This window comes from Chiloscyllium plagiosum, unplaced genomic scaffold (assembly GCF_037043375.1).
Source record: "Chiloscyllium plagiosum isolate Xiang-an unplaced genomic scaffold, Cpla_swu_hap1 HiC_scaffold_5, whole genome shotgun sequence".
NCBI lineage: Eukaryota > Metazoa > Chordata > Chondrichthyes > Orectolobiformes > Hemiscylliidae > Chiloscyllium > Chiloscyllium plagiosum.
Window position 1 is genome coordinate 23,746,612 of NW_028270143.1, and position 22,543 is coordinate 23,769,154.

A 22,543-nucleotide genomic window follows, 5' to 3' on the forward strand; every position below is an offset into this window, starting at 1 on the left:
ACCATTAACTGTGTTAGTCCTCCCTGGTTTGTCTCAACAAAATCCAACACCATACATCAACTGCATCTTTCATTCCTTGGTCCACTGGCCCCGTTGTTCAAGAGCCCCTTTGATAACCATATTCACTGCACACGACGCTATTAATTTGATCATCTGGAAACTTACTAACAATGACTCCTATATTCTCAATCAAATCGTTTATGTAGATGATACATATCAGTGGACCCAGCCCCGATCCTTATAGCACACCGCTGGTCACAGGCCTCCAGTCTGAACAACAATCCCCTTCCACCACCCTCTGTCTCCAACTGTCAAGCCAATTTTGAATCCAGTTGGCTAGCTCTCCCTGATCCCATGTGATCAAACCTTCTGAACCAGTATATCATGCTAAACCCTGTCAAAGGTCCTGCTGACTTTAGTGTAGACAATGTATGGTCACCACTTCAACAAAAGCAATCAAGTTAGTGAGACCTGACTTTGTACGCACAAAGTTAGTGAGACCTGACTTTGTACGCACAAAGTTAGTGAGACCTGACTTTGTACGCACAAAGTTAGTGAGACCTGACTTTGTGCTGACCAGCTTTCATCAATCCTTGCCTTTGCAACTGCATGTTACTCCTGCCTGGCAGAATCACTTCCACAACCTGACATCTGGCTAATTGGTCTTTAGTTCCCGAGCATTCCATCACAGCGCTTCTCAAAAAATGGACCAAAACTATATTCTTGTCATAGTTGTACAGCATGGAAACAGACCCTTCAGTTGATAGAAAACATAATCTCTACTAAACCCATCACAGCTGCCTGTTGCTGGCCCATATCCCTCCAAACATTTCCTATTCAAGTACCTTTCAAAATGTCTGAAAAACGTTGTTATTGTACCCACATCCACCCCTTCCTCAAGAACTTCGTTCCACACTCAAACCGCCCTCTGTGTAACAATTTGACCCTCATGTCATTCTTTTGAAGATCTCTCTCCTCTAACCTTAAAAATGTGGCCCCTTTTCTTGAGACTCCCCCATCCTGGGGAAAATGCAGCTACCGTTAACTCTATCTATATCTCTCATTATCTTATAAACTTCTATAAGGTCACCTCTCAATCTCCAGGCTCCTGTGAAAAACGACTCAGCATAACCTGCCATTTTTCAGATCTCAAGCCTTCCATACCCAGCAACATCCTGGTATATCTCTTCTGAACCCATTTGCAGCAGAATAATATCCTCCCTATAACTGGGTGACCGGAACTGGACAGAGTGTTGCAGAAGAGGCCTCACAAATATCAGTACAATCTCAACTTGACGTCCCAAATCTTACACTCAATGGACTGAGCAATAGTCAATCATGCCAAGCACTGCCTTATCCATCCTGTGATGCAAACTTCAAGAATTATGTACCCAGAGGTCGCTCTGCTCTGAAACACTAACCGAGGCCCTAACATTAATTGTATAAGCTCTACCCTTGTTTGTTTTACCAAATTTATTAGGTTGCATTTATTCAAATTGAATTCCTTCTACAGTATTTCAGCCCATTCACTCATCAAGATCCCTTTGTAATCTTAGAAAACCTCCTTCACTGTCAACTATTCCACCCTCCAAACTTCCAGGCCATCTCACGTGGCTGTCAATGGTACAAATACCTTTGCTCGGGACTCCACAATTTCTTCCCTAGCATCGCCTGTCTTACAGTTAATCAGGTCCTGGGGCTTTCCATACCTTTGTGTTATAAAGCTTCCAGCACCACCTCTTCTATAACATGCACTCTTTTCAAGTCATAGAGATGTACAGTGGAAACAGACCCTTTGGTCCCACTCGTCCATGCTGACCAGAAGATCTAAACAAATCCATCTCATTTACCAGCATTTGGCCCATGTACCGCTAAACCATTACAATTCATATTCCCATCCAGATACCTTTTAAATGTTGTCATAGTATCAGTATCTGTTACATTCTCTCTCAGTTTATTTCATACACGCATCACCTTATGCATGAAAAAACTGTTCCTTCGGTCCCTTTTAAATCTTTCCCCTCTAAACTTAAACTTATGCCCTCTAGGTTTGTACTACCCAATCCCTGGGAAAAGACCTTGAATGTTTACCCTATCCATACTCCTCATGTTTATATAAACGTCTGTCAGGTCACCCCTCAGTCTCCAATGCTCCAGAGAAAATAACCCTAGCTTATTCAGCAACAACCCTGGCAACATCTTGTCAATCCTTTCTGGGCACTTTCCAGTTTCACAACATCATTCCTAGAGCAGGGAGGCTGGAATTGCAGAGAACTCCAATTGTGGTCTAATGTATTACTCTTGTTCCCTGAGTTCCCCAGTCTTTGTGCACAGTAAGTTCTGGAGTGAAAAAGTTGTTGAGGGTCTTAGCAAATATCCTACAGTTCCACACATCAATTGCCTCATTGATCTTTAAGGGCCCTTATTTTGTCTCGAGTTACTCTTTTACTCAATATATTTATACAATCACTTTTGGATTCTCCTTATCCTTCTCTGCTGAGGCTATTTCATGTCCCCTTTCTGCATTCCTGATTTCCACCCACAGTGTATTCCTACAGCCCCTGTGATCCTCGTGGATTCCCTTGATCCAGCTGGCTATACATGACATGTGGCCCCTTTTTCCTTGACCAGACCTCAATAGACAGCCAGTGTTTCCGAGTGCTGTCAGCATTGACCTGCACACAAACAGGAACATGCTGGCGCTGATCGCTCAATTTATCTCACTTTGAAAATAATCTCACTTGCCAGACTTCCCTTTCTCTGCAAATAGACTCCCCAATCACCTTTTGAAAGTTCCTGGTTAAGACTATCAAGATTGATCTGGCCCCATTTTAAAATTTGAACTTGTGGACCAGGCCTGTACTTTTCCATAGCTATTTTCAAACTAATAGAACTGTGGTCACTTTGGCTAAATGCTTTCCCACTAACGCCTCAGTCCCTTTCCCTACCTTATTTCCCAAGGGGAGGTCAGATTTTGCCGTTTCTCTTTTCAGGCCATTTACATATTGATTGGGAGTTTCTGGAACACAATTACCAAATTCCTCCCTTGCAAACACTGAACACTGGCAGTCCTAGTCTAGGTTTGGAAAGTTCAAAAACCCCTATCATAACAGCCTATTATTATGATTGGTATTTGAGATCTCCCGACATATTTAGAACATAGAACATAAAACAGTACAGCACAGAACAGAACAGGCCCTTCAGCCCATGATGTTGTGCCGACCACTGATCCTCATGTATGCACCCTCAAATTTCTGTGGCCTATCCTTAATCCTATCCTTAATCCTGTACTCAGCTTTCAAATTCGACCTTCCAACATGCATCACCTCGCATTTATCCAGGTTGAACTTCATCTGCCACCTCTCAGCCCATCTCTGCATCCTGTCAATGTTCCGCTGCAGCCTACAACAAGCCCTCCAGTAGTCTCTTAAATGCCCCCAATGACCTTGCTTCCACAACTGCTGCTGGCAACGCATTCCATGCTCTCACAACTCTCTGTGTAAAGGACCCGCCTCTGACATCTCCTCTATACTTTCCTCCAACCAGCTTAAAACTATGACCCCTCGTGTTAGTCATTTCTGCCCTGGGATATAGTCTCTGGCTATCGACTCTATCTATGCCTCTCATTATCTTGTATACCTCAATTAGGTCCCCTCTCCTCCTCCTTTTCTCCAATGATAAAAGTCTGAGCTCAGTCAACCTCTCTTCATAAGATAAGCCCTCCAGTCCAGGCAGCATCCTGGTAAACCTCCTCTGAACCCTCTCCAAAGCATCCACATCATTCCTATAATAGGGCGACCAGAACTGGACGCAGTATTCCAAGTGCGGTCTAACCAAAGTTTTATAGAGCTGCAACAAGATCTCACGACTCTTACACTCAATCCCCCTGTTAATGAAAGCCAAAACACCATATGCTTTCTTAACAACTCTGTCCACTTGGGTGGCCATTTTAAGGGATCTAAGTACCTGCACACCAAGATCCCTCTGTTCCTCCACACTGCCAAGAATCCTATCCTTAATCCTGTACTCAGCTTTCAAATTCGACTTTCCAACATGCATCACCTCGCATTTATCCAGGTTGAACTTCATCTGCCACCTCTCAGCCCATCTCTGCATCCTGTCAATGTTCCGCTGCAGCCTACAACAAGCCCTCTATACTGTCAACGACACTTCCAACCTTTGTGTCGTCTGCAAACTTGCTGACCCATCCTTCAATCCCCTCATCTAAGTCATTAATAAAAATTACAAACGGTAGAGGCCCAAGGACAGATCTCTGTGGAACACCACTCACCACAGACTTCCAGGCAGAATATTTTCCTTCTACTACCACTTGCTGTCTTCTGTTGGCCAGCCAATTCTGTATCCAGACAGCTAAGTTCCCCTGTATCCCATTCCTCCTGACCTTCTGAATGAACCTACCATGGGGAACCTTATCAAATGCCTTGCTGAAGTCCATATACACCACATCCACAGCTCGACCCTCATCAACTTTTCTAGTCACATCCTCAAAAAACTCAATAAGGTTTGTGAGGCATGAACCTACCCCTCACAAAGCCGTATTGACTGCATTTAATCAAGCCATGCTCATCCAGATGGTCATAAAGTCTATCCCTCAGAATCCTTTCTAACATCTTGCAGATGACAGACGTGAGACTTACTGGTCTGTAATTGTCAGGGATTCCCTTATTTCCTTTCTTGAAGAGTGGCATTACATTTGCCTCTCTCCTGTCCTCAGGTATGACTCCTCTGGAGAGCGAGGATGCAAAGATCTTCGCAAGTGGCGAAGCAATTGCATTTCTCGTTTCCCAAAGCAGCCGAGGACAAATCTGGTCTGGGCCTGGCAACTTGTCAATCTTAATGTTTGACAAAATTTTCAGCACATCAGCTTCCTCTATCTCTATCCATTCCAGCATGCACACCTGCTCTTCAAAGGTTTCATTCACTACAAAGTTCATTTCTTTCATAAAGACAGAAGCAAAAAACTCATTTAGGGCTTCCCCTACCTCCTCAGACTCCACACAAATTCCCTATGCTATCCCTGATCGGCCCTACTATTTCTTTGACCATTCTCTTATTCCTCACATAAGTGTAAAATCTGTTTGTGTTCTCTCTAATCCGTTCTGCCAAGCCTTTCTCGTGCCCCCTCCTGGCTCTCCTCAGACCATTTTTGAGCTCCTCAGTTTCTCATATTTGTGCCTCAGTCTCCCACTGATTATTAGGCGTCAGCAGTACGGTCGTGTCAAAGTGATGACCCATTCTTATTTCTCAGTTCGACTAACATAGCTTCACTGGGCGATCCCACAGGAATATCCTCTCTAAGTACTGCTGTGATGATTTATGCAATCAAAACCCACCACCCACATATCCTCTCTTGCCTCCCCTTCGATGCTTCCTGCAGTCCCTCTACCTTGAAACAATGAGTTGCCAGTCCTGCCCCTCCCTCAGCTGTGTTTCTGTGATAACTATAATCTCCCAGTCTGATGTTCCATTCCATGCCCTGAGTTCGTCTTCCTTAGCTGTCAGGCCCCTTGCATTGAAATACATGTAGTTTAATAACCAGTTTTCCCCCATTCCCTGCTATGTTCTTGCCTGCCTTGTCTTTTGAAATCACTTTCTTTAACTTGTGTACCAGCCTCAATCTTCTTTCTGGCCTTACGACTGTTTAAGGTCCAACACCCTGCCAGACTAGGTTCTCAAGCAGCTCTAGCAATTCACCCCACCAGGATATGGGTCCCTCTCCCGCTCCCAGTTGAGATGCCTTTCCCACCCTGTCTTCCTGTGCTGACACCTTCAGGGATCTATGGACTTGTCCAACAAGGTCCCTGTATTCCTCAGTACTCCTCATGGTCCTACCATTCATTATGTCTGTCCTTCAATTGTCATACCTCCCACAAAGTATTACCTCACTTCAATCAGAACTAAACTCTGCTTAGATTATCATCCGATCGACATCGGACTGCAGACGGAGACCATCCTCCTCAGTGTGAACAACACCCTTACCTTTCATGTCATCTGCAAACCTATTGTTGATGTCTTCTGCTTTCACTTCAAAGTTACTATTTGACAGAATAACCAGCAATGATTCCTGCACAGATCCCTGTGGTACATCCACTGGTGAAAGTATGCTATCCACCAATTTTGCATCCAATTTGCCAACTTGCCTTGAAACCCAGTCCTTTTGGACCAGCCTTCCATGTTGGATCTTGTTTAAGGACTTATTCAAGTCCATGTAAACCACTTCATCTGCACTGCCTTCATCAATATACTTAAGCACCATTTCAAAAAAACTGAACTGAATTCCTCAGACAGTATCTCCCTCTGCCAAATCCATGATGACTAAACCGAGTTGATCCTTACCTTTGCAAGTGTTGATTCATCCTCACAATTGTTCCCAATAATTTCCCTCCCCTTGCTGTTAGACTATCTGCTCTGTAATTACCTGGCCTATCCCTACTGCCCTTCTTGAACAAAGGAACCACATTAGCTATCCTCCAGTCATTCAGCACTTCACCTGTGGCCAGCAAAGTATTAAATATATCCACCAGGGCCCCAGCAATCTCTGGGTAATTAGCATGGGGTCAAAGAATGCTGGTCTAGGCAGTGACACCCACATCCCATGAAAGAATAAATAAAAATACATATGTCGCTACTTACCTCTGACACACCTCACAGCTGCAGCAATCCGTACTGACTTTGTAACACCGTTCAGGTCCTGACCACTCTCTGTAACACTCTCACCACCTCCAGCACCTTCACCTCTCCCTGTACCTATCGTGTCATTAAACCCTGACAATGATTCCACTTCCCACTGCCCTCCCCCTGCTAGCAGACCCTTTACAATCCCTTCAAAACTCACTCCTAAAACACTCTCTCATTTCAGGATTTTAAGTACTTTGTGGTGATCTTCTCAGCCTGATAATCTAATATGATCCATTTTGTCCTGAGTGAGGGACCGGTGGGGATTTCTTGCTGAGGTTTGGTCTGTTTCAATGGAATGACTTATTGAGTGTTTTACACTATTCCTTCAAATGTTTTCCACTGTTCATTTATAGGCGCATGTTTTAGTCTGTTCAGCCTGTTTGCCTTGGTCAGTTCTCCTCTCAAACTCATGTAATTGTCTATTTTTGTTTGTAGTTGTAGTTTGTCCTTTCTGTGATTCACTTTAAAACTTTATATTTCTTTAAACTGCACATTATCACAATTTCCCAGAGGATCTCTCCAAGTGACATTACTCCTTCACGAAGTGTCATCACACAATGGTCGCTCTGCGATAGTTATGTCCCTAGCCAGTTGCACAATGTGTTAATCAAAGAAACACTGAAAAAAAATTCTCCGAACTCCTCTTCCAATATCACTCTTGTCAGTGTGATTGTCCCAGATTATGCGAATATTGACGTTTCACTAAATTTTCACAGTGCCTTTATTAAAAATCCCATTGAATTCCTGCTTATTGCAGTGATGGGCAAGGAAAGACTGTTTGGTGGTCTAAAACTGTTCTGCTGCTTGTGTCCCTGGCAAGTAATAGCCAGAATTTACATTCAGACTTACTCTACTTCATGATCTGAGACCAAATGCTTTCTCTGTAAGGCCTTTGTTATCCATTGTTGTTAGCGTTGCCATTTTGCCTGAGTTTCCGCAAGGTTGTGAACCATTCAATATTTATGTTCCACCTTTTGTTCACCCTGTAACCACAATTCCCTGGTGATAAATCTCTTTTATCTCTGTGTCACAAATCCATCTACCTTGATGCAGAGACTTTGTCCATTAAAATAAAACATAATTTACTCTTTCCCACAATTTCCTGTCACAAATCGATTTGCTGATGTACAGTTTTAGTTAAACTTTGTCCCATCCTGTTCCTTTCTGTTGTCTTCGGTCACATTCCCATGCTGCTCTGATGCTTCACCTTTTCTCTTTGGATTTGGAGAGCTCCTTTCACCTGAACCCTGTCCCTGCGTCCTCTCTGTCAGTTTAAAACCCTGTCCATAAGCCTACTGACGTGATTGGCCAGCACACTGGTCCCAGCACGGTTCCAGTGGAACAATCTGAATGGATTTTTTATAAAATCAGGTATGGGATGTGGATGTCTCTGGCTGACTAGCCTTTATTGCCCATCCCTTGCTGTCCTTGAGCTAAGCAGCTGGCTCGCCCATTTCACAGGGTAATTGAGAGGCAAACACTTTGCTGTGGGTATGTCCTACAGACCACGTGAGAGTGAACTGTTGTCTTTCTCTGAAGGTCAAGTGTTTGGATTTTTATCAATACTTATTTATGGATTGTTAATTCCAATTTTTAAAAAGTATATTCATTTAAAATTCCACCATTTCAAATGGTGGTATTCAAACCTGCCTCCCCTGAACATTAGCTGAGGTTTGGGATATATGCTCTAGCAATAATACCACTAGGCCATCACTTCGCCTGCTCACTGGTTGCTCATTCCTGACCAGTTATACCAGTGCATCATGAAGCAAAACCCGTTCTTACGACACAATTGTACGATCCTGCCATCTTCCTGCACTCTAGTGCTATCACTCAGTCTCTTTTCATGTGGTATCCTTCATTGTGAGGGTCTAATTGCTGCCTCTGTCAGCGCCTCTCACTTTTGCATCTACTGCAGATCCTGAGCCAACAGAATTCTCCACTCTAGAGTAACGCAGCAGCACTAGCCATAGATGGAGACTGGGATTTTCCAGATCTCTGTGGAACTCATTGCCATTCTCCACATGTAACCCTGACTGCATCAGTCTAATTTCCCATTCTGTCTATCTCTCTATCTCCTGCAGGTACTCAGGAAGTTCCTGACTCAATAGACTTCCCAACTGCTGGGTGTATCGTCCATCGCCACATTGAAGATGGTCGGTCAGCCAGAGAGACAAAGGGAAGGGAGATCTGGAGCCTTCAATAAATCCTGCAGTGAGGTAAGATCACTCACAGTGCACAGAGCAGAGGGCAATGAGAGGGCTCCACACATCAGCTAACAAGACATGACATGGATATAGTGCCAGAGGGGGAGCACAGTACAGACATACCCAGGCTCAGTCACTAACCCAACTGTAAGTTTTGTTGTACTAAGTCGGCACCGAGGGTGTCACAGTTATCAATCCAGGCCTGTACTGTCTTTGCGAGCATCAGTACAACAGAGGGGAAAGCAGGCTTCCCATGAGTGGGTTGTAATGCTGACTGGGAACTTTTTGTATTGTGCTGTCCCTCCAACACTGTACCTATGTCACGTCTTGTAGACCAAATATCTGACATCTCCCACATATCCGTTGCTCAAATTCCTGCTGACTGCTGAGGACCTGTAGTACAGTCATATCAAACTGACGACCCATTCTCATTTCTCAATTGCACTATTACAGCTTCACTGAGTGATCTCCAGGAATATCCTCTCTACATTCTGCAGTGATGTTTTCACTGCTCCTCTTCGTCCTCCTCCTCAAATGCCTCTCCTCCTCTTCCTGTAGCATCTGTATCCCAGAACATTAAGTTGCTTGGCCTATCCTTCCCTCAACTGTACCTCTGTAATTCCTGTGATATCCCAGTCCCATGTTCCAATCCATGCCGTGCATTCATCTGCCTTTCCTGTCAGGCATTTTATATCAAAGTAAATGCAGCTTAATACATCAGCTTTCCCTCATCGCCTGCTGTGCTCTTGCCTGCCTTGTCAATTGAAATGACTCTCTTGAAATTCTGATCCAGCCTCAACCTTCAGACTGTAGCCTGAGACCGTCCCCCTCACTGTGGACAACACCCTCACCTTTCATGTCATCTGCAAACCTACTAATGATACCTTCTGCTTTTACATCCAACTCATTAATGTACATAATAAACAGCAACGGTTGCTGCACAGATCCCTGTGGTACACCCGCTGGGCAAAGGCTTTCAATCACAAAACCAATCCTCCACCAATTTTGGATCCAATTTGCCAACTTGCTTTGGATCCCATGGGCTCTTCCCTTCAGGATGAGCTCTCCATGTGGGACCTTGTCAAAGACCTTAATGAACTCCATGGTACCCACATCATCTGCACTGCCCTCATCAATATTTTTAATTGTAATTTCAAAGAAAAATTAGCTGAATTCATCAGACAGGATCTTCTCCTACCAAATCCGTACTGAGTATCCCTAATCGATCCCTACCTTTCCAATTATTGATTCAAATTGACCCTCACAATTGTTTCCAATAATTTCCCTCACACTGATGTTGGGCTATACACTCTAAATACCTGGCTTATCCCTGCTGCCCTTCTTGAATTTCACCTGTGGCCAGCAAAGTATTAAATTTCTCTACCAGGGCCCCAGCAATCTGCTCCCTTACCTTCCACAGCAGCCTGAGATACATTTCATTGGGCACTGGGGATTTCGCCACCTTTTATGCCTGTGAAAACATTTAATACCTCCTCCTTATTGATCTTAACATGTTCTGGGACCTCACCATTCCACTTAAATCCTCGGCTACAATGTCTTTCTCCTGTGTGAATACAGATGGGAAGTATTCATTGAAGACCTCACCAACTTCCTCTGGCTCCATGTACCGATTGTCCCTTTGGTTTCTAATAGGCCTCACTCTTTCCCCAGTAATCCTCTTACTCTAACAAGCTGATAAAATACATTGTGGCTTTTCCTTAATCATATCTGCTAAATATATTTCTTGTCTATTGTTTGCCTTTCATTTTCGACAATCCTCTTTCACTCACTGAAATTTTGAAGAGCTTCACATGTTTTTATTGCATTGCACTTCCTTTATGAAACTCACAATATCGCTGAATCAGTGTTTGCTGGACATGTGGCCTTTACTATTCACTCGACAGGAATACGCTGCCCCTGAATTCTCACTGTATCACTTTAAAATACTCCCACTTTCCGAATATAGATCCAACTGCAGGTAGTTCCTCACAGTCTCTGTCTAATGATACTGATAGGAGATACTGATACTATTCATACTGATAGGTGACTCCGTTGTGAGAGGGACAAGCAAGAGATTGTGTGGCTGCAGAAGCGACCCCAGGATGGTCTGCTCCCTCCTGGGTACCATGGTCAAGAATATTTCTGAGCAGTTGCAGAACATTTTGAAGGGGGAGCAATAACAGCCAGAGGTCATTGTGCAATTGGTACACATGCCATAGTTAAACAAAGAGATGGGGCCATGTGAAATGTGCACAGGTAGTTTGAATGGATTAGATTTGCTACATTATAGAAACAGGCCCTTTGGCCCAACAAGTCCACACCGACACACCAAAGAGTAACTCACCCAGATGCATTCTCCTCCCCTATATTTACCCTTGACTAACGCACCTGACACTATGGGCAACTTTGCATGGGCAATTCACCTAACCTGTACATCTTTGGATTTTGGGAGGAAACCGGAGCACCTGGAGGAATCCCACGCAGTTTGGTAAGAAGTTAAAAAGCAAGACCTCAAGGGGAGGGATCTCCCAATTACTCCCAGTACCGTGTGCCAGTGAGGATAGAAATAGAAAGATAGGCCAGATGGATATGTGATTGAGGAGCTGCTGTAGTGGGCAGGCTTGTGAGTTCTTGGATCATTGGGACCTCTTTTGAGGTAGAGGTGACAGGTTAGACTTGAAGCAGAGGGGCACCAGCATCCCTGTGGGGTGATTTGTTCACATTACCCGGGAGAGTTTAAACTAGTTTGGCAGGGGGTAGGGACTCTGAATAAGAGAGGGACCATCGACTTGTCAGGGGAAAATACATCAGCCATCGAGAACAAGTTTCCTATTCAGGATATCCAGGGACACAGTCAAGGCGGGGAAAAGACTTCTGGTTTAAAGGGCATTTATTTCAATGCACAAGGCCTGACTGGTAAGGCAGATGGGCTCAGAGCATGGATTAGCTCTGAGGACTGGGATATTATAGTCATATCAGAAACATGGCTGAGAGAAGAGCAGGACTGACAGTCAGTGTTCCAGGATAAAGAAACTACAGGAATGATAAAAGGGCAAGTATGTGAGGGGGTGAAGAGGGAGATTTGTCCTTTTGATAAGGGAAGACATAGCCACAGTGTTCAGAGAGGATACTCTTAAATGGTCATCAAATGAGGTCACATGGTTAGAAGTTAGAAAGAAGAAGGGGGTTCACTTTGTTGGGACTGTATTGTAGACCCAACAGATACCAGAGGAGCAGATGTGTAGAGAGATTGCAGATAACTATAGAAATAATAGAGGAGTGCAAGCTGGAGATTTTAATATTCCTTGTATTGACTGGACCAGCCAGAGTATAAAAGACCTGGAAGGAGAGCAATTTTTCAAATGTGTCCAAGAAAGGTTCCTAAATCAATATGCTGAGTGCCCTACTCTACTCAGGCGGGTGCAATACTGGACCTCCCCTCAGAAAACGAGGTCGGGCAAGTGACTGAAGTGTCATTCGGAGAGCACTTTGGGTCCAGTGCCCACAACTGTCTTCATTTTAACGTAGTTATGGAAAAAGATCAGCAGGTCCACAGATTGAAGAAGAATACTGGAACAGGGCCAGGTTTGGGGCCATTCTGCAGGATCTGGCCAGCGTCAATGCTGTGAATTTAAAATTGCACAATGCCCAGCTATAATCCAACTTGCTTTGGAAGCGCTGGTGATCACTGTAACAGATGAAAGGCTTAAACTAAATTTGTTTGATATTATATTCCATGACACTGCCAGTGTGTTGCTATAAATTCTGTACCTTAGGATTGTGCTCCACAACCACCTGATGAAGAACCGGTTGGACTGGAACCGAGTGTTGGGTGATTTTTAACTTTGTCCACACCCATTCCAACACCGGCACCTCCATATTATGATTCCAATCGATCGGGTGAGTCTGTTTGAAGGCAAAGGAACAACTGGCAAATGGGAGGCTTTGCAAAGTGTAATATCAAGAATCCAGGACAGTATGCTCCATTGGGATAAAGGGAAAAGCTGTCAAGTTTAGGAATCCTTGGCTGATGAGGGATAATAAGGCTCTGGTCTTGAAATGAAGACTGCATGCATTGGGTTTAAGCTTTCAGTATCTACATAAACTCATCTATCCTTAAAGACACGATCAATCTATGGAGACCCCACAATCCTCTCAGTCTCTGTAACACTCCCAATCTGCAGAAGTCATTCCAATGCCTGTGACTCTTCCGATCCAGTTCCTACAAGACCCTCTATCTATGTGATATCTTCCCATTGCCAGCACCCACCCTGTCAATGTAAGGTCCTTCAGTGTCTCCATCCATCTACTCATTCCCATAATATTCTCCAGCTCTTGCATGTGTAAACATCACCCTCCCCTACAACTCTTCCCACTTTGACCAAACTGGAGGAGGTTACTAATGCTCCCTAATCTGTGAAACTGTCTCCAAACAAAATTGCTGTCTTTATCACTTGGAAAATCTGCATGATTCCACACCCTCCATGTCTAAATAACCTGCAGAAGCTAAGCCTTCCTGTATCTATAAACATCTTCAGTCATGACTACCCTACATATGTCTGTTTGTGGGTCTGTACAACCCACTTTATCTCTGTAATCTGCTCCATTCACCTGAAACATTCCTGTCTGTGTAAAACACCCCATCCTACCAACATCCTTATCCCTGTAAACTGATCCATCCCTCCCAACCTCCCCAGCTCCATGAAACCCCTGTAGGCCCTACAGCTCTCCACATTTCTGTAACCTCCCTGTGAAACCACCACCAGTCCCCACAACTCTCTGTCTCTGTTACCTCATACAACCTCAGCAACGCCTCCTCTTTGTGTCTCTTCATTCAGACCCCATCCTCTCCAGTTTCCCGAAACCTCTTCCTGCCATCATAACCCTCGCTATTTCGAACATAGAATAGGACAGCCCAGTACAAGCCCTTCAGCCCTTGATATTGTGCTGACCTTTTATCCTACTCTGAAGACTAAACTAACCTACATACCCTACATTTTGCTATAATCACTATGCCTATGCAAGAGTTGCTTAGATGTCCGTAATGTGTCTGAATCTACTACCACGGCTGGCAGTCCATTCCACACACCCACCACACTCTGTGTAAATAACGTACCTCTGATATCTAAGCTAAATCTTCCGCCAATTACCTTAAAAATATGTCCCCTCGTGATAGCCATTTTGCCATGGGAAGTTGTCTCTGGTTATCCACGCGATTGATGCCTCTCATTACCTTATACACATCTATCATGTCGCCATTCTTCCTTGTTCACTCCGATCTGAAAAGCCCGAGCTTCCACAACCTACCTTCAATGGGCATGCCCTCCAGTCCAGGCAACATCTTGCTAAGTATCCTCTGTCCTGTCTTTAAAGCTTCCACATCCTTCCTATAATGAGGTGAACAGAACTGTTTACAGTATTCCAAGTGTGGTGTAACTAGGGCTTATAGAGCTGCAGCAAAACCCTGGATCTCTTACACTCAAACCCCCGCTAATGAAAGCCAACACACCATACGCCTTCTTAAAACCCTCTCAACTTGAGTAGTAACTTCAGGGACACACTGTTCGTGCACACTGCTAAGTATCCTGCCTTTAACCATGTAAAGTTTTTTTTTCTGCAGAATCCTCCAATCTGAAACCATCCCTATCTTTGTAACTTCCTCCAGTCCCTACAACACTCATAAACTGTGAAACCTCCTCAAGTCCCTATATTCCTAATGCCTGCAAAATGCTCCAGGCCCGATATCCCTCCCTAACTCTGTAAATGCCACCGGCCTCCAGTGCCCTTCTGGGGAACATTGCAGATGAAGGAAGAGTTGTAGAGTCCGGGCCATGTTACAGAGGTAGGAAGGGCTGCAGAACCTGGACGATGGTACAAACATGGGAAGGGACGTGGGTCCTGTAGGAGTGTAGAGGGAGCGGGATTCATAGACCCTGCAAGATGGAACCAAGAATGGATTACAGAAACTGAAGGATGTTATGATTTGAACCACAGATCATTTTTGATTGGACCATTCAGCCCCTCTTAGAGTCAAAGAGATGTACAGCATGGAAACAGACCCTTCGGTCCAACCCTTCGATGCCGACCAGATATCCCAACCCAATCTAGTCCCACCTACCAGCATCTGGCCCATATTCTTGCAACCCTTCCTATTCATATACCCATCCAGATGCCTTTGTACCAGCCTCCACCACTTCCTCTGGCAGCTCATTCCATACATGTAGCACCCCCTGCAGGAAAAAGAATGCTCCTTAAGTCTTTTTTATATCTTTCCCCTCTATCCATAAATCTATGGCCTCCAGTTCTGGACTGCCACATTGAAGGGTAAAGACTTTGTCTCTTTACCCTCTCCATGCCCCTCATGATTTTATAAACCTCTATAAGGTCACCCCTCATAATTTTGCAAACCTCTATAAGTCACCCCTCAGGCTCGAGGCTCCGGGCAAATCAGCCCCAGCCTGTTCAACCTCTCTCTATAGCTCAACCCCTCCAATCCTGGCAACATTCTTGTAAATCTTTTCTGAACCCTTTCAGGTTTCACAACATCCTTCCGATAGGAAGGTCACCAGAATTGCACACAATGTTCCAAAAGTGACCTAACCAATGTCCTGTACAGCCACAACATGACCTCCCAACTCCTATACTCAATACTCTGACCAATAAAAGAAAACATACCAAATGCCTTCTTCACTATCCTACCTATCTGCGACTCTGCTTTCAAGGAGCTATGAACCTGCACTGCAATTTCTCTATGTTCAGCAACACTCTGTCAGGCCTTACCATTAAGTGTATAAGTCCAGCAAAGATTTGCTTTTGCAAAATGCAGCACCTCGCATTTATCTGAATTAATCTCCACCTGCCATTTCTCAGCCCATTGGCCCATCTGATCAAGATCCCATTGTAATCGGATGTAACCTCTTTCACTGACCACTACACCTCCAATTTTGTTGTCAACTGAACACTTACAAATATACCTCTTATGCTCACATCCAAATCATTTATGTAAACATTGCAAAGTATTGTACCCAGCACCGATCCTTGTGGTACTCCACTGGTCACAGGCCTCCAGTTTGAAAACCAACTCTCCCCCACCAGCCTCTGTCTTCTACCTTTGAACCAGTTCTGTACCAATTGGCTAGTTCTCCCTGTATTCCATGAGATCTAACCTTGCTAACCATTCTCCCATGGGGAACCTTGTTGAACGCCTTACTGAAGTCCATATAGATCACATCCACCGCTCTGTTCTCATCAATCCTCTATGTTACTTCTTCAAAAATCTCAATCAAGCTTGAGAGACATGATTTCTCACTCACAAAGCAATGTTGACTATTCCTAATCAGTCCTTGTCTTTCCAAATACATGTACATCCTGTCCCTTGCGATTCCCTCCAACAACTTGCCCACCGATGTCAGACTCAACAGCCTATAGTTTCCTGGATTTTTTTTACTGCCTTCCTTAAATAGTAGCAACACGATAGCCAACCTCCAGTCTCCTGGTTCTGATGTCCTGTTTCTTGAGATCTTTACCGGATTGTGTGAGCACAGCTTCAAATTACCAGGCAGGGAGATGTGAATTCTGTTGTGAATCTATTTGCCCATTCTGTCTGTGTGCCTGATACTGACCTGGTGGTGCTCTGGTAGAAAGCACTCTCCGTAACATCCAGATCTATGTTACTGACCAGAGCTCACCTCATCAAAGCCTTCATTTGAAATGTTCTTTATTTTAACATTTTTAAGTGGCAGTTTTGTGAGATGCAGGAATTGAGGAGTTGTCATTTTTGAAAGAATGAAACTTTTGTCATTGACCCTGACCCATGCAATGGGGATTCGTGGATTCTGTTGTTCTCTGCAGACTATCACTCAGAGGATTGTATCAACAGGGAATCTGAATGCAGATGGTCTTTGTCTGGTAGAATGTGAATTTACCAGTTTATGTCGGCTAGGACACAAGGTTTCTGGAAATGTACAACTGTGTAAATACTTCACCGACTGGTTCAGGGGTGAGTGCACTGGGCTCTGAGCACCAGGAACTGGGAAACCTCATGCTGTTTGCATGTGGAGCTTGGCACCAGACTGGGTGAGAGCAGCTCCCTGAGTAAATGACAGGTACGGAGCTTGGGATCCTCCTGCTGTGTTTGACCTTGTGCCATATCGTTATCTCCCTCTCATGAGTGAGCGTGTCGTGTTCTCCAGTCCTGACAATGTCCACTCCCTGTAAACTCTTCTTGCTGTTGAACATCTCCTTTCTCTCTCACTCCCTCCAGCCCTTCCAAACCTGGCCTTCGTCTCATATCTCCTGCAGTCCCAAACAACCTTGCTCTTTGTTATCGCATTGCTTTCCTTTGAGTTGTGTGGGAACAAACCTGAAGTAGGTTTGGGCCATTGGGAGAAAAAGACAACTCCCTCTTCCCCATCTTTGTCAAACAGAGTCTCATTGTCTGCCTCTCTCCCATAAGGAGAAGGAAGCATCCTTTCAGCATTCACCTGTCCATTCCCCTGAGCATCTGTACATTTTATTGAGGAAGACTGTCCTCCTGATGACCCTCAGTGGCACAGCACCGAAGTGACATGTTTATGTTCTATAATATTTGCGACCACTTCCTTTTGCTCTGTCCCTCCATCATTCTGAAGCCTCCCCCAGTCTGGACAGTGATCCAAACCACTAATTACTGAGAATTCTCCAACCCTCTATCTCCGTAAACTCCCCACATTCCTACAATCCTCCTTGTCTGTGAGAACCCCTCCAGCTTCTACAGTCCAGCCAAATTATTGCATCTCCTCCAGCCCTCACCATCTCCATATGCTCCAGTCACTACATTTCTCCATGCATCTGTAAACTCCTCAAGCCCCTCCAAATCGACCTATCTTTCTAAAGTCAACAGTTCCAAAAACCATCCCTCTACATGGAATTTCCACCAGAGACCACTGGCCACCATATCTTTGTAATCCTGCAGTGATTTAAAACTTCGGCAATTAAAGTCAGAGGATCATAGAGATGTACAGCATGGAAACAGACCCTTTGGTCCAACTAGTCCTTGACAATCCAGTTGCACCAATCAGCACCTGGCCCATCTCCCTCTAAACCCTTCCTATTCATGTACCCATCCAGATGCCTTTTAAATCTTGCAATTGTACTAGCCTCCACCACTTCTTCTGGCAGCTCATTCCAAACACGTACCACCCCCTGTGTGAAAAAGTTGCTCCTTAGGTCTCTTTTGTATCTTTCCCCTCTCACCCTAAACCTATGTTCTCTAGTTCTGGACACCCGACCCCAGGGAAAATACTTTGCCTATTTATCCTATCCATGCCCCTCATGATTTTATAAACCTCTATAAGGTCACCTCTCAATCTCTGACGCTCCAGGGAAAGCAGCCCCATCCCGTTCAGCCTCTCCCTGTAGCTCAAATCCTCCAAACATGGCAAAATCCTTGTAAATCTTTTCTGAACCCATTCAAGTTTCACAATATCCTTCCGATAGGAAGGAGACCAGAATTGTACACGGTATTCCAAAAGTAGCCTAACAATGTCCTGTACAGCCGCAACATGACCTCCCAACTCCTGCGCTCAATACTCTGACCAATAAAGGAATGCATACCAAGTGCCTTCTTTGCTATCCTATCTACCTGTGACTCTACTTTCAAGGACCTCTGTATTTCATTTGAAAAATTGGATAAACAGATGGAGTGGCCTGAGGTCTTGTGGGTAAAGCTAGTTCAGTCTAAGCTATTAGGCAGAGCCAGTGAGGTATTTGCAGTGCTGTCTCATGAGTGGTAAAGAGATGATGCACAAATCAAACAGGCTATTTTATGTGCTTATGGATTAGTACCAGAAGCATATCGACAGCGGTTCAGAAACATAAAGAATGAACCAGGACAGACTTATATAGAGTTCTAAAGCATTAAACATATTAATCTTTCTGCAACATCTCCAGTCTCCATGCCCCTCCCTATCATGTTGAGCTGCTCCAACCCCCCACAAGCTTTCCTGCCTGTGTACACCATCAAGTTGATACAACCCTCCTGATTTCTGTCGTGTCCTGCAGACCTGTTTTTGTGAATTCTTCCAATCACTAATACTCTCCCTATCTATGTAAATACCTCCAGTCTTTACAATCCTCTTTACTTTGCAGCCCCCACCAGACCCGAAAGCCATCGCTATCTGTGAAAGCTCCTTCAGGTCTATATCATCCAACGTGCTGAAACCTGCTCTCACCATTGCAACCCCCATTATTTCCTAACGTTGTTGAGTCTCTAAAACCATCCCTATCAGTTTAATCTACTCCACTGCATACAACACTCCCAGTCTGTGTAATCTCTTCAATTCCTTCAGTTCCTATATACCTATGTATAGGTGTGACTGCTTTGTGGCCATTGTATTCTCGTTTATATCTTCAAAAGGCTCTGTTCGCTGTCACTTATCCTGTGCTCATAAGTGAATCTGGTCTCTCACAAGCCTCTCTATGACTCTCTCGTCCAGTCTCTACAAGCTTCCCTATCCTTGTCGTAACTTGCAGCATGCACAGCACTCACTCTCTCTGAAGTACATTCCAGAGCATAAAATCATCTCAGCTTTCAAGTTTATTCAGTCCACAATTTCCTCCCTATCCGTGCAACATTCTACAGTCTATATCATCTTCCATGTGCTTGCAACATTCTCCAGTCCATACCACCCTCCCTTTCCCTGTAATATTTTCCAGTCCATACCATCCTCCCTATCACTGTGATATTCTCTCGATCCCACAACTGTTGCTAAATGTACCACATCCTGGAATCATGCAAATGTTTCTACACCCTGATCAGTATAGTCCATGTAACGATCCACAACCCTATACACGTCCCTATCTCTGGAATCTAATCAAAGACACTTTATCTCTCTAACTTCCTTCAAACAATAAAATGTTTTCTCCTGTGAACGTTCGCTAGCAACTGTAGCTATGCTTAACCCTGCAACATCGTCGCACTCCCAAACATCTCTCCAACTCTTGTGACCTCTATCCATCCCTCAAAGATCCTCTCTCGGTGACATGCGCCATGCATTTGCAACAAGGCAGATGGAATGATAGCATTAACTGAAGAGAACAGAAATGATTGAAATGTTGTTATGGAGATGTGGCTGCAGAATGACCATGGCTGGGATGTGATTATTGAGGGGTTGTAGAGATTTAGGCAGGATCAGTAAAAAACCAAACAAGGTCCTGTTTTGTTGTGAAGAAATGATGCAGTCAGTGCATCCTGAGACAGCCAATTTAATCTGGGAATCAAAATATAGAGTCATGTTGAATGGACAACTTTCAAATAGCAAGGGAAATCTGGAAGATCAAATCACAATCCATGGAATTGGTAAGTTGGATGCAATATTTTCTTGGTGATAGTAGACAGAAGCATGTGCAGTGGTGAATTTCTGATTGAACATCTGTGGCCAATGGTGTTTCACAGGATCAGTGCTGCGATATCTGTTTGTAATTTATCTCTGTGAATAAGATGAAAAGTTCAGCAGTTTGATTAGTAATTTTGCAGACAACATTTGGAAAGGCATGTAATGATTAGGGGTAGTTCGGGGAATTGTGGATAGTGAGGAAGACAGTTAAAGGTTGCAGCAGTGTGTAGATCAGCTGGAACACTGGGCAGAGAAATGGCAAATCGAATTTCATCCGGAAAAGTGTGAAGTGATGCATTTATGAAGTCAAATGGAAGAGAGAATTACACCAATTGACTAATTGGAAACATTGATAAAACAGGCAACCTTGGATGCAAATCCGTAGCTCCCTGTGGTGGTAAAGGTGGATCGTTACATGGACTATACTGATCAGGGTGTAGAAACATTTGCATGATTCCAGGATGTGGTACATTTAGCAACAGTTGAGTATGGCATGCTTCCTTTCATTGGTCACAGTATTAAGTACAGATGTTTGCATGTCATGTTGTGACTGAATGAAACGTCATTCGGCCATGTTTGGTATGTTGTGTGGAGGATGTGGAGGCTTTGGGGAGCGTGCAACAGAGTGTTACCAGAATGTTGTCTGGATGAGAATGTGTTTACTGTAAGGAGTTTAGACACAGTTGGATTGTCTTGCAAGAGTATCAGCGGCTGAGGGGTGACCTGGTACAGATATATAGCATTAGGAGAGGCATGGATAGTGTGAATAATTGGAATCCTTCTTCCAATGTCGAAATCTCAAATACTAGGGCGCATCGGTTTAAGGTGAGAGTGAGAAGTTTTAAGTGAGATGAATGAGGCCAGTGTTCTTGACAGAGTGGAAGCTGCTCAGGAGGTGGGAGAAGTGGCAACGAGAGCAAAGTTTTGAAGTGACATTTAGATAGACACATGAACAGGCAGAGAATAGAGGGATATAAACCATGTGCAGGCAGATGGGATTAATTTAGAATAGCATCATGGTCAGCACAGCCATGGTGGGCCGAAGGGCCTATTACTCTGCTGTACTGTTCGATTTTCTAACTTCATGGCATCTACCCTGTCAAAGCCCCTCAGAATCCTGGATGTTTCATTCAATTTCTCTCCTATTCTTCAAAACTCCATTAGGTTCAATGGCAATCTACTCCACCTCTTCTCATTGGAACATCCCGCCATCTCCAGGATCAGCCAAGTGAACCTCCCCTGGCCTGCCTCTAATAAAAGAATGTCTTTCCTTAGGGTACGCATACTGTTCATTATATTCTAGGTGTGGTCTGACTTGCACCTTGCATCGTTTTAACTAGACCTCCCTATATTTAGACTCCATTCCCTCTGTAATAAATGGCAGCATTTGATCTGCCTTCTCTATGACCTGCTGATCCTGTAAACTATCTTTTACAGAATGATCCACAAGGATTCCCAAAACCCTTTGTGCAGTCAGTCTGAAACCAAACGGTGTTAGCCTGACAGTAAGTCGGGAACACGCTGGAATGTGTTATAAAAGATATGACAAAAAAATGATAACTGGACGCTTAGAAACAATGGGAGAGCATGATTTTATAAAAGGGGAATATTTTTAAATTTGTTACATTCTATATTTTGGTGTGACCATAAATGGCAGAATTGTTAAATCTGGGGGAGGCTAGTAGCGCTAGGGGGATATTTGAAATTTCAGAAGCATTTTGACAAGATTCAACAAAGGCTAAGAATTAGCTCAGGAGAGAATAGGGCCCCTGAAAGGTCAATGAGGCTGTCTGTGTGAGATCACCCACTGCTGATGGGTGAGATACTGAACAAATATTTTGCATTAGGATTTAATGCCAGCTCAAGAACAACAAGTCTGCTGGAGCAGATGGTCTCCCTGCTGAGGTGTTGAAATGCGGAGGCACAGATCTTTTGCAGCTACTCCAGGTCCTGAGCCAACATAACTCTCCACTCCAGAGAGATGAGGCAGCACAGGCCAGAGATGGAGACTTGGATTTTCCAGATCTCTGTGGGACTCAGGGCCATTCTCCATGTGTAACCCTCACTGCATCAGTCTAATTTCCCATTCCGACTATATCTCTGTCTCCTGTAGTTACTCGGGAAGTTCCTGACACAATATACTTCCCAGCTGCTGGGTGTCTCATTGAAGATGGTTGGTCAGCCAGAGCAACAAAGGGCAGGGAGATCTGGAGCCTTCAATAAATCCTGCAGTGAGGTAAGATCACTCACAGTGCACAGCAC

At 44.2% G+C, this 22,543-nt stretch overlaps 1 long non-coding RNA gene across 1 annotated transcript in view; it reads left to right on the forward strand.

Moving 5' to 3' along the window:
* LOC148149885 (uncharacterized) overlaps nt 1–22,543 on the forward strand; it is a 181,820-nt gene that overhangs the window by 145,878 nt on the left and 13,399 nt on the right. Inside the window, exon 2 of the long non-coding RNA XR_015757084.1 lies at nt 8,784–8,918. This is a non-coding gene — a long non-coding RNA (uncharacterized LOC148149885). The remainder of the gene's footprint in view (nt 1–8,783; nt 8,919–22,543) is intronic.